The 12,410-nt window shown below is 43.5% G+C and overlaps 1 protein-coding gene across 1 annotated transcript in view; it reads left to right on the top strand.

The window, feature by feature from the left end:
- The window catches only part of LOC100648043 (homeobox protein Nkx-2.5-like), a 177,172-nt gene that overhangs the window by 114,360 nt on the left and 50,402 nt on the right, over window positions 1–12,410 (top strand). Inside the window, exon 2 of the mRNA XM_003392856.4 lies at window positions 4,243–4,311. The gene's annotated coding sequence lies outside the window, so the exon portion shown is untranslated. The remainder of the gene's footprint in view (window positions 1–4,242; window positions 4,312–12,410) is intronic.

Here is a 12,410-nt window from a genome sequence, read left to right as displayed (position 1 = left end):
CCCTCAGGTCCATTCGTTACAAAAACCTTTTACAAATTTCTACAAATTTCTTCATTAAGAAGATGCTACTTGGTCGTATCTTCCGCATTTATTACATCAACAAGAACTCCAATTACCAACGACCTTTAACTATACCTTTCACCTTGGTCTCTCACCTATTTCTCCTTATCGACAAAAATCTTCTTCAAATTTGATCTTTAACAAACTTGCCATCACCGTGTCACATGCTTCTTATCCTGCGTATCTCGAGAAGAACGTACGCGCCTCGCGTCTCTCCATTTATCGACAAAAATATTCTCCAAATTTCCACGAGCTTCGTCATTTCCAGTGAAATTGCTCTTGTGATACGCCCACGCAGACACAGAGGTCGTAATGTAGAAACTTAAAAGAAGCTCACGATCGGGAGCAGCGGTCCGGACACGGGGTACGTTCCACGGGCACGAAGTTCCGATGGCAATCTACGTGGGGTGAACACGTCTCCCTTTACCCCGTCGTTCCCTCCTCTTCCGACGGTGTCCAACTGGTGGCACTCTCGCGTCCCGGCGATTACGTCGCGACGATTACGCGGTAGCCGAGAATGGCGTCTCTGTGCGTACATGTCGCGGGAATAAATTAGCCGTGGCAATTAGTTTCGGAATCGACCCGCCCCGGGCGGCCGGCGCCACCATCTTGATTGCACCCGTGGAGAACCTTTAAAGACAGTAGCCAGCACTGTTTGCCGAAAGGCTCGAGAGCGTCGTTCGCGCGGCCTAATTAGCGATGCCCACCGAGATATCGCCGACGTACGCTAATAATACCGAGCATAAATATTCCGAATTTTTTCGTCTGGTGGCCCGTCCGCTCCTCCATCCTCTACCATCGCCACCCCTTCTTCTTCTTCCTTTTTCTCTTCTTCGTATCTTCTCCTCTTTCTACGATCTTTTCTACGGTCCTCCTATCCTTCAGCTTGGTGTTTGCTAATTTCTTATTGTCGCTGTCTTATCAGCTAGACGACAAGTCTTTCCTCTTTTTTTCTTTTTTTTCGAGTGGATGACCTTTCTTCGGTGCACTGATCGATGCACAAATCGTGGTACTGCGAATGAAGAATTTGGGAATACGAGTTTAGTCACGTATGTCGGTTCTTTAGAGCATCGTTGCTTCGATTTAACGATTTGAAAAAGTACAATGTACTTCGAACGACGGATAAACGTACGATTCAGCGTCATGAAAAATAATACCGAACAGACTTACACAGTTGTAATTTTCTAGCTTCGGAACTTGTTCCTTGGATTTTCTTCGTGTATGAACAAGTGTCGAAAGCGAAAGTGGAGATGTGGGCTTGTTTCGTGTAGATATCGTGTGGGTTTCGTCGACTAGTTAGCGCCAGTTTAAAAACATACTAATTGCTCGTCCGGTTGTTAGTTCAATCTCGCCGTTCCTTTCTCGACCAGCATCCTTCGTCATAAGCCGTTTTCGACCGTTGGTTTCCTCGGTGTAGTTTCCCATTTAGCGACGCCCCAATGGGAAATCTTCGCCCTTATCCATCGATGTTGAACGCGTGCTTTCGCCTCTAATCGAACAATTAAATACTTCCGTCGATTCTTTGAACTTGAACGAATCTAACTTGGATAAATTGTATTAACTCCGACGAATATCAGGGTTGTTTTACGACGATTTTATCACTGTACAAGAATCTAGAAAACAAAATTGGCCGTTGTCAAAGAACAGAAACGATCTAAAGCAAAGTAAATCAGGTTAATTGGATTGAAAGGATGTCAAGAAACTTAACTTGTATCAAGATAATTTATAACTTAATTCGAAGTCACGAATCAATTTAGTGTCGTGGAAATTTGAAGAGATTAATCAATCTGACTTAATCAATCCGAACAAAGGCTGAAAATGTTGGAAAATTCCACACCTTCGATTCAAATTCTGTGAGAATCGATCACAGGACGATACATAACGAGTTAAACTCTGCGAAAGAGGTTTCAAGTTGTTTGAATTCAAGTTTCTATAGAATCGAAACGATCGAACTAGTCTGAACGAAACTCAAAGCATTGAAAAATGCCAAACCCTGAATTCAAGTCACTCTAGAAAAGTTAAGATCGAGCGTAGAAACTCGAAACGATTTTTCAGATTACTAAATAACAAACTCACAGTGTTCGAAAGGTTCCAAATTCCTCGAACTCGACTTGCCCCAATCCGAATAAGATTCAAGACGCTGGGAAATTTCAAAACCTCGCCTTTGCCACCTCCTACAAATCAGGAATCGTCCGCTGAACGAAGAAGAAACACGCGTGTCCGTTGGTATCGCCGCGTCGTTATCGGAACTACTCCGCTCCCAGCGACTCGACTCCCGCTTTCCGCTCGGTACGCTTGAATTTTAATCGCGTAATTAGTCGCCGGTCACCAGGCGACCGTTCGCCTCTTCGTCGGTTCTTTTGCTCACTGTTTCATGTACAGAGATAACATCGGTCAGATAATATCGCCTAAGCTACCGGTCCGCTTGTTAGACCTAACTGTGCGACTCCGTAATCCGTTCACGTTAATGCCGCATTATCTCGACTGCCGTGAATGGACGAGCCAGAGAAAAATCGACCTACCTACGCGTTCGATCGATAAGCAAATAGTTAGAGGGAATTTCGTCCGTTTCTATCGTTACAGGTGCGCGTGATCTTCTCGACTAATTAGCCAATCTCTCGTTCCCGATCCCGCGAGAAGAATCTTTTCTGATTGCCACGTTCTTCGCGATGATCGACGATCGTCTCTCGCTCGTTCGCGCTCAGATCAAACGGTGCTTCGTGCGGGACACGCGTTGGAAATTTTGCAGGTTGCGACGCAGATTTAGCGGTAAGGTCTAACGATTCTCAATTTTTCGTAAGCCTTCGTGCAACGAACGGAACGTTCGGAATTTTCATTGATTAGAAGATATCGAGATATAGGTATTTTTGAGCAAGAAAATCATTTTTAGTTGCGGTGATTTGTATTGCAATTGGTGGTAAGAATTAGTGGAAAGGATAACGTTAATAATGGGTTTTATATACTATTCCCCTTTGCTATGTTGCATTAACTTTTTAACAAGTTAGATTGCCTTGAATAATGCTGTAGTTGTGTTTTAAATCATTTAAACTCCTTGATAAACCTCGATATCGTCTTTCTGATATTGTATGGAATGGTTCGAAGCGAGAAAGCTTTCAGCAAACTGTACAAATTCGTGTGCATTATGAGATACTCTTATTGTTTTCTAGTTTCTAAAGTGTCACCGTAAATTTTCTCGTAAATGCTATTACGTACAAGGTAAATGATATTGCGTGTGATATCAATTTCATATTAAAGCAACAAAGAAGGTATATCGTTCGCGTATACTTGCTCGGTGAATAAGAATTTTATTTTATCTTATTATCTCGTTTCGCATATAGGTGGAAGAATTCTAAGCTCGGAATCAATTTTTAGACTTTAAAATTTGTTGATTCCTGTCTCTGTTCGTTTGACGTGGTTCGAGGAGTCTCATCGAACAAGATTATTTTCGTAACGAGATAAGGAACAGCCAGAGATCTCGAAGCTGGTCAGTTCGTTGGCCTCGAGGAGCGTTATCCGACAGCCATCTCTGCTGGAAAATCATCGTTCGGATGTTTTATCGGTACGCAGCATCAATGCCTCGGTTTTCCACGGACTTAATAAACGATGCAAGCTGGCCGACACAAAATTTATTGTAATACAGGTCACGGCGGACCCGAGATTCCAAGAATTCGACGACGTCGTACGATAACTCTAGCTCGAACGCGAGATGCCCCATCGCGATTCGAGTAATCACGTAATTACGCCACTAGGATTCGAGGAACTTTCACGTTAATAGATTGACCCTGTTACGATCCTTAAATTTCCCAATTTCAATAAAGCACCACTTTCGTTTCGACAAAGTTTCAAATGTTTTCAAAATAAAAATAATTCTAACACGAACACCTTTTTGTATTTTACGAATGATTGAAATATTCGAGTTCAAATTCGGAAAATTTAAACGATTCATTTCTTTAGACGACTCTCCATTCGAGCACGATGCTGACAGATTAAAAAAGTCAAGATTGCCTCAGATCCAGCTTGATTCGATTATTTATTTCTCTATGGTTATTTATTTTGTACTTGGTATATGTTTTCAGTGTTGAAAGCGTTCGGGAAATTTCCGTGATTAATCGTACGCACGACGTTCCCTCGAACGATTAATCGAAGATGGACGAAAATTCTAACTCGTTTTCTGCTTTCCAGCTCGAAGAAGCATAAGTAGAGCGGACTACGTTACGCCGTATCCAATTTCTGCTTTACATGACGAAACACGTAAGTATTCTATCTCGAATTTCATTCGATCTTTCTTGAATAATTCTCAAGAAAGATCGAAAGGAACGAGGTTAAATATTCGAAAATACCAACGTGTTATAGATGGAACGATTCGTTGGTACAAACTCGTTCATATTCGTCCGAGTTTCTTGGAAATGGAACAATGCCGGCAGCTCGGTGAGCGCACGCAGAGCAAATAAAACATCGTCTGTCGTCGAATTAAAGGCGCCTGCCCCGGGGAGCAAGGCTTAATGACCGATTAAAGGCGGCGTTATGCAACGAAATTAATTATCTGCCGATAAATTTCGGACTCCGTGAGAGGATGTATTAATGATCGCGATAAAGCGCGTGGCAGAAAACACGCGAGGATACAGATTGCAGATTATTTCGGCGATATACTCTCCGTGTATGTGTACGTGTTCGTGTACACGTGGAATCTCTGATGAATCCGTTCATGGGATAACCGTCCAGATTTTTAAACCGATTCCATCGCTTAATCGCGACTCTGACAGGCTGCATTCGCAGTGCGTCGCGTCGCATCGCTGCGAAAATGCGACCATATATTCCGAGTGCCAAGAATCGTTTCTTTACACGTTTCAACAGTCCGTTCATTGACAATTTTTGACCGAATCAAATAACATTGCGCGAATAAAATAATTTTTGTAGCATGTCGATCGTTATTCAGGAACTCCGTGGACTCCACGGAAATTTTCCAACGATAGAAGTAACGATGATTTTAGAAAACTAAATTACAAAAATGGTTTTCATCGTAGACATCGTAAGGCATTTTATTATTTGGGATTTTTAATAGCAACGTAACTTTTAATAGCGGTTCTTCGATTCCTTAAGTTTCAAAGTTTCTCGATGTCCTTCCATTTCTAGCGGATCTAAACGAACGTTCGTATATTTCGCAGAATTTCATATCAATTTGTCAATGCAGTACGTATATAACGTCAGAATTGAGAAAGCAAATAATCTCGATGCAATATGACGTTGCAGCGATCGCGCTGCTTTCCACGCTATCTCATCTAGTCTAAACAGAAATCGGGAAAAAGGAAATAAAGATAGAAGCAGCGCTACGTTTTTCTATGAATAGCTCACAAAAACCAGTGCCCCTTAGCTGACCTATCGACCGCAATAATAAGCAAAAGAGTGCATGATCGTCGTTTAAAAACAGCAACATTTAGTTGAAATATAATTAAGAGTTACCGAGAAAATAAGAAAAGTCCGATAACCAAACAGGACCGGTTTCACAACGTCGTCTCGTCGAAACGACGGCTTCTACGGCCGATTACGTAACACTCGTCCAATTGTAGATCTCCGAATAATTAGCCGCGTCCATCGGTCCGAGTAGAAAGCTGATTTTCCCCTGCGTCGTTGATCGTTAGAGTCGTGTTCGCCAGAGACTCTCTTGCGGATTGCACGAATTGGCCTGCTAATTATTATCAATTAACGACGGGCACGGCAGAAAGATTCACGCTAAGAAAGCGCGAATGGCGACGAGGTCAGGAGCAAAAAGTTAATCAATATTTTGATCGGCCGTCGACGTTCAACGAAAGTTGCAGAGAAAGAGCCTCGAGAAGGGAAACAAGAAAAAAGGGTAGAGAAAAAGGATATCGAAAGGAGGGCGAAAACGAGATATAAAGAGCAGAAGGAATTCCTTTCGGCAAGTGGATATTGCTAATTCGTTATGTAACACGTGTTTTTCTGTCACTTATGACAGTCGCCGATAGCGATATCAATTCCAGCTCATTTGCCGGTTCGCTCGCTAATTATCCGCTTACGTTAATTATGGTATAAGCAATTTCGCCGAACGATTGCGAAGCGTTCGTGGAAACGCGCGCTCCTATTTAGCTGACGAACGCTTAAAACGAAGCGACCGAAGTCGAAGTCTTCTTCTTTGCCATGTCGAAGATTCGCTCAGGGAGTCGAGTCTGAATTTGTACGAAAATTTATTCGCGAAACGTTCGTCCGGCTCGTAACGACGCAACGGGGCCGCCTTCCTTTTAATCGACGCTTAATGGATGCAAATTTCATTCAGACGCGAAAGTTAGTCGCTCGCGGAGCAAAGCGAGCGAAGAATCGACGATCGACGATCGGTCCATCCAAAGGGGGGAGCTGCTCCGAGGGAATCCGGCGCCATTAAAGCAAATTTCCGTAATACTTTTCCAGTGAAAGTGATTCGAACGGAATCGTCCCTCGGCGTCCGATTCCGCCATGATCATCGTTGAATTTAATTATCACGACGGTTCGTGCGAACGGTTCGTCCAGTTGGCTGGAAAGTTTTGCTAGAATCGTCGATGGAACAGGACTGTCCCCTTAAGCCCTATCATCTTCTCCTTTCCTTATCTTTCTTTCCTTTAAGAGATTAAATCTCGGAAGATCGTTGCACGTGATTGATCGGAGATAAATTATTACGTTTACATTTAAACGCAACGATGTAAGATCGATTTACTTCGTACACCTGCTTCTCCCTTTCACCTTTAACAAAAAAATCCGCAAATTATTCTTACGCGCTCGATCTATTAAAAATGCGCTACAAAGGATGCACAACGGACATTAATGCGTGGTCCCTAAAAAGTACATAATACGTAAGATCGAAATCTGTCGAGGGGGGCAAAAAGCAGGAGCGTCTTTGGGAAAGACACGCGACGACGCAATTAGCGTGCGGGCGATCGGCATCTTGGCCGGGGAACGAGTATAATTCACGGTCGAAAATCGCAGATTACCGAGGCGAAATCGCGAGGCCTTTCGCGAGAGACATCGTGGCGAGCGACGCGAGTCATTTATCAGCCGCGAACGATTCAATCGCGGACCCTGAATTAACGTTAACTTCAACACGGCATCCGAATCGATCTTCATGTTAATTAATATTCCTCGCGAGCGGCGAGCGGTGTCGAAGAAAAAGAGAAAATCGAAACGACCGAGAGTGGAGAGAACGGTTGCGAGAAAGAGGCAAGCTACGTAGAAAGAAACGAGAGGATGTTAGTTAATCCTAAACCGGTTATAAACGCGTTTGGTCATCGTGATATCGTTGACTTACTAATTGCGTGGATAAAAGACAAATATATTTCTCGGAGAAAGAGAGAAGCAGCACGATTGACTTAGGGGTTAATCGTCGAGCCGGAGCTATCGCGAAAATCATTTTCGCATGGAAAGGAATCGGTCAGGGGTCCTATCGCACGGAATCTAATTACCCTATGTAAATAGGTTTCGCTTGATCCCTATGGTCTGCGTTCGATTAATACTGACTTTTGTTCGTGCGCCATTGTGAAACATACCGGAAACGAGGATATCGGTAGTAGTATCGAGTTACACGTGCGTAAAAGAGTTTAAATTGTTGCATAGAAAGAAAGTAAAAAGCTTCCGAAGATTTCTGGATTCGGCAATCTTTTTCGTGGTCAAATGTTTCAACGTATTTAAGCAACGACTATTGTAATTTTATAACGATATTAGTAACGATACTAGATAGTAATAGAAACTCTTCTTTTCGTTCATCGAGATAAATATCGCCCATCAATTTCACGAACGATTGTAATTTACGTTAGAGTGGTCCATCTCGCTCGTAGTGGCATTGGAGAGATGACTCGTCAGTTAGAATATTATTTCTCACTTTCTGCGGTTATTTATAGAAATATTACGTCGAGATCCTTACATACTTTAGAAAGAATCGTGCAAACTCACGAGGATGATGTTTGATTTTCTTAAAATATTCGATTTTTAAACATCTTTAAAAACATGGTCCGTCTTTTCTGGACTTGCGCTAAAGCAAAAATTTTCTGCTTCTGCTCTAGATTATTCATACGATTAAAAACAATAAATGTACGTTAGACGCAATTTTAAAAATTCTTGAATCAATTAATATATCTCTTAAAAACGATGTACATTTTAATAGGCGACATCTTGTATCTCTAACGGACGCTGTATATAAAAGATACTTAAGCGGAACAATCGTATTTCCGGAGAGAACGTTTATCGCTGGTCGATTCTGATACCCACGACTAGTAGAAATTCCGAGACGATCTTCGATCTTCGTTAAGCTAGCCAGCCGATCGTCCAACGAATCCGTCGATATAACGTGCCGAGGGAACTTTCTATCGGACCATTTACGCGACGTAACATCGTGCCGTAATTTCGCGCAATTTATTCGATGGCAAGGACGATCGGTGAATTGTTACTCATGCACCGCCTAAGTGTGCGCAAAGTGGTAGCTCGTGTAGTTGGGCCGTAGGTGGCCGATACGAAAGCACGCTCGTATCGTAAAGCACGCGACATTATTGTTTCTCAGCTCGAAGACTGGCGCTGATCACCCTTGCGAGATGGCAGATTTCTTCTCAGACCCTTCGGCAGAGAACGGTGCAAGATCGTTACGAGAGGGAGAAATAGAAACTGTTGCGTTAGAAGAAATCTAGATTTCCTTTATTGCGTAAAATCACATAGATCCTTGCGATGGCGATGTATTTACGATGTGAGCGCGTTAAAGAATCTCTCTGATGATAGAATCGTAGGATTTCGTTGATAGGCGATATGTCAAACTATTGAAAAATTGTTACTTTTGTGGGGAGGAACGTTCACGATCGTTCGAAACACAGCGATAGGTGCAAAATAATTATGTTCGTCTGTAGGGCCGCTACAAAATAAAGCCAAAATTATACGTATATCGTTCGTGATTTTTATTCCCCGATAATAACAGAATAAAATAGAGTAATAAAAGCAGGATTAGCTCTGTGCTTGTATAACGTGACATCGATAGAATCTCATCAACACCGCCAAGAGAATGAAAAGGAACTGAATTACGACCTGCTCCTCGTATGATACACGCGTGTCCCACTGAAAAGAAAATAGGGAGAAAAGGACGAAGAAAGAGTCTCGGCTTTTATACAACACAGAAAAAAAGCGGTAAAAGAGCGATGACTTCATCGTGGCTGAATGCAACGTGAAAAGTGGCCGCCGATAGTAAAGCGAGTTAACCTGAAAAGCCCGCGAGAGAGTGCGTTTCCAGGGTTATTGTGACTCGAGGAGGGAAAAAGAAGGGAAAACACGATCTATTGAAGGAATTTCGAGGCACGACCCAGTTCGAATTTCTGAATGCGTTCGCAGGCCGTGTTCCAAGGGGTTTGAAACGTCTTACTCCTCGGAACGAAAGCTCCAGTCTATCGCGCTGCTATATTAACACCGTCTAGCAGATTGTTCGATGAAAAAAGAGAAATGTCGAAGGGATGGAACGCGGGGGTGCGGAAAGGTCAAGCTGAATGCACGTCTCGATGGATCCCTTGTAGTTACTCGCTCGACCGAGATTCTCTTGAGTATCTTCACGCTCGATCTCGAGCTTAATTTCTGGACCCATCGACGAGATCTTTCTCACGGTGGTTTTGAGTTACGTCGCAAAATTCGCAGAGAAACAATGCGTCGTTGATAGAGAATCTGTTGTTTTGCTAATACTTCCAACTGGTAATATTAACCGCTTCCTGCCCAGGGAAATGGAAATTCTGTTCTACATAGGAAGGACGTTCGCTATCCACACGACTATCTTAAACTTAACACACACGCTAATTGAGCTACCGAGAAGCCCTATTCAAATTCCGCAAATTTCAAAGTAGAAAAAACCGACAAAGTTGTAGAATCGTTCATTCTAACGCATCTTGAAATTCACTATCGGGTAATACAACTTTCTTGCGACAAACGAATTTATAAGAGCAAGTAAGTTATTCGGTTTTGGGGAAAGAGAGCAACGATAACGTTCCTGGATAATACAATAGAAGACTTAATCGATCGTAGAAACGTACAGAGTGATTCGAAAATTTCGTATAAAATCACGATATGAATTTCAAATTCATCCGATTCGTAACATCTTCCATTTGCTTTAACAACCACTCGCAACGGCTTCATTTCCAACCCAAACGGCAGCTCAATCTCCATTATTATCCATTATCAGCCAGAGTCCCCACGAGGTTGCAAGAAGATCGTCAGATAAGGAGAGATTATTTATCGCGCGTTTCCTCGGCGGTGGCTCGCCTATTACGAGAGTTATAAGAGAGAGAGAGAGAAAGAGGGAGGGGAAAAACAGGTTAAATTAAAAATTTGTTAAGAAAGACTCGTAATTACCCAGGCTGCCGGCCTCGGGAGGCGGGTTCACTCGTTTTTCGCCGATAATGTCAGCGAACCACCAGGCTCCGGCCATTTTCTCCGTACCAACCCTTGGCGGAGGTGGCCGAAGGCGGTCGCCCTTGTACGCCGTTTATATCTGATTGTCCCTCGGGGCTGATGTAATTAAACTCGAACCAAAATTGTCCGCCGCGACGGCGAAACTTCTGTCCTCCTCACTTACAAACGAACCGGCCAACGCTTCCATTCAGCCATTACACGGCCCTGTTCGACGATCGAACCAAGGAAAAATCGAAGGTTCGTCTCGTCGACGTTGGACCGACGTTGAATTGTCGTAACAAACGATGGTGGATAATCCGGATTAACTTCATGGACCGAAATTTTCTATTCTTATATCTTTTACCATAGATAGAATGAATTCGATTAGGCGTGAAGAATGTTTCACGCTGTTATGGTCAGGCACGAGGTAAACGCTTCAAACTTGCAAATTTTAGAAAAGACGAACATTCCTTCGGAAAAGAAAATTCCTTCGACTTTGAGAAAAATTCTTACGCTCAATTTCCAAAAGATGCTCGAGTCTTCCGGGGCGAAGAAGAATCGTGGCGTGTAGTAAAGCAAGGAAGAAAGGGTAAATTACAGGGGCGATTCCGGCGTCAGGACAAAATTATTCCGGCCTCGCGACGTTCTACAATAATTAACGCCATTATAGCATTTAATTGCCGCGAGTGGCAAGACCACCCTTCTCGCCCACCGCCATCTTGTTTTTCCCTGTCTCCCTCCCTTTACGGCCGCTCTGTCGGAGGGTGGAAGCGCAAAATGGCGGTTAATCCCGTCGGGGGCGGCTATTTAAATTCCGCTCCGCTTCGAGCCTCCTGCGAACCCGTTTACGCTTTCGCCTGGGATCAAGCAACTCGGACCGAGTTGCTCCCTCTTTGCTTAATCCTTCCTGCAGGCTGACTTTCTCTCGAAAATTCGGTCCATGATACGCGTACTTACTTCGCGAGACACAAGATTTTCGGTCTGTGTAATTCAGCTATGCAAATTTCCCGGTGAAATGGTGGAAAAAGGAGCGAAGATGGAATTGTATAACTTCTGACGGTGAATCTTGAAATTACTCGTTCAATTTCTGTTCTTGATATCTCGCTACGTTGTGAAAGGTATCGTATACCTTTCTTCTGTACCTACTCCAACGATATTTTCTGGGTAGAAGGCCTCGTTGAAGTTTTATTCGAGAACCGGCTTCTTCGCGGGTACGAAGACGCGCAATTCTTCAGCGTCACACAAATATATCGTATTCCGAAGTGCGTTGCGAAACGTGTTTAATCCCCTCGTCTTATAACGTAGTGTCGCACTTCGCAGTGTGCATCGTGGATCTCGAAGACAACGAACACATCTTCTTGCATCGAAGTTGAAATTACTAAATACGAATCGCGTACGATATTTCCGAACTAATACGAAATCATCGACGCATGTATCCATGAAAAATGATCGTTAGACAAGGTATCAATATCCTAATCATCCTCTGCATCATCCTCGTCGTTTACTGAAATCCAGCATCGTACGAAGTTTCTCCTTGTCACGTTTTACAATTTCATGCAAAATCCACTCGACAACTCTTCTCGACGAGCAACTTGACACGTCCTTTCGAAACTCTAATACCTCTTGAACCAACCGCTTTCCTGTCTGACTAACGCTTCGCGTAAAACGAGGCTCAGCGTCCGCGTGCTTGTCGTAAATAGTCGCTTTCACGGGGGAATATTCTCGCAAGAATATCGCGCGTATCCTTTAGCAGAGAGGGCAAGGATCGTGCGCCAGTTTTTCTGGGCCGAACCCCTCGGTCTCGACATTTTGACCCGCTGCAGCTCGAACACGGCGGAACGCGCGCGTGTGCCAGCGCATCGTGGTGCACGTGTGCCCGTGATCGCACACGATCCCACACACCGTATCCCAAAGAGCAAGAGAAAGAGAAAGAGAGAAAACTCGTGAGATATTTA

The sequence above is a fragment of the Bombus terrestris genome, chromosome 1, assembly GCF_910591885.1.
Source record: "Bombus terrestris chromosome 1, iyBomTerr1.2, whole genome shotgun sequence".
Taxonomy (NCBI): domain Eukaryota; kingdom Metazoa; phylum Arthropoda; class Insecta; order Hymenoptera; family Apidae; genus Bombus; species Bombus terrestris.
The sequence above is the reverse complement of the archived record's forward strand: the minus strand, read 5'-3'. Positions and strand labels throughout refer to the sequence as shown.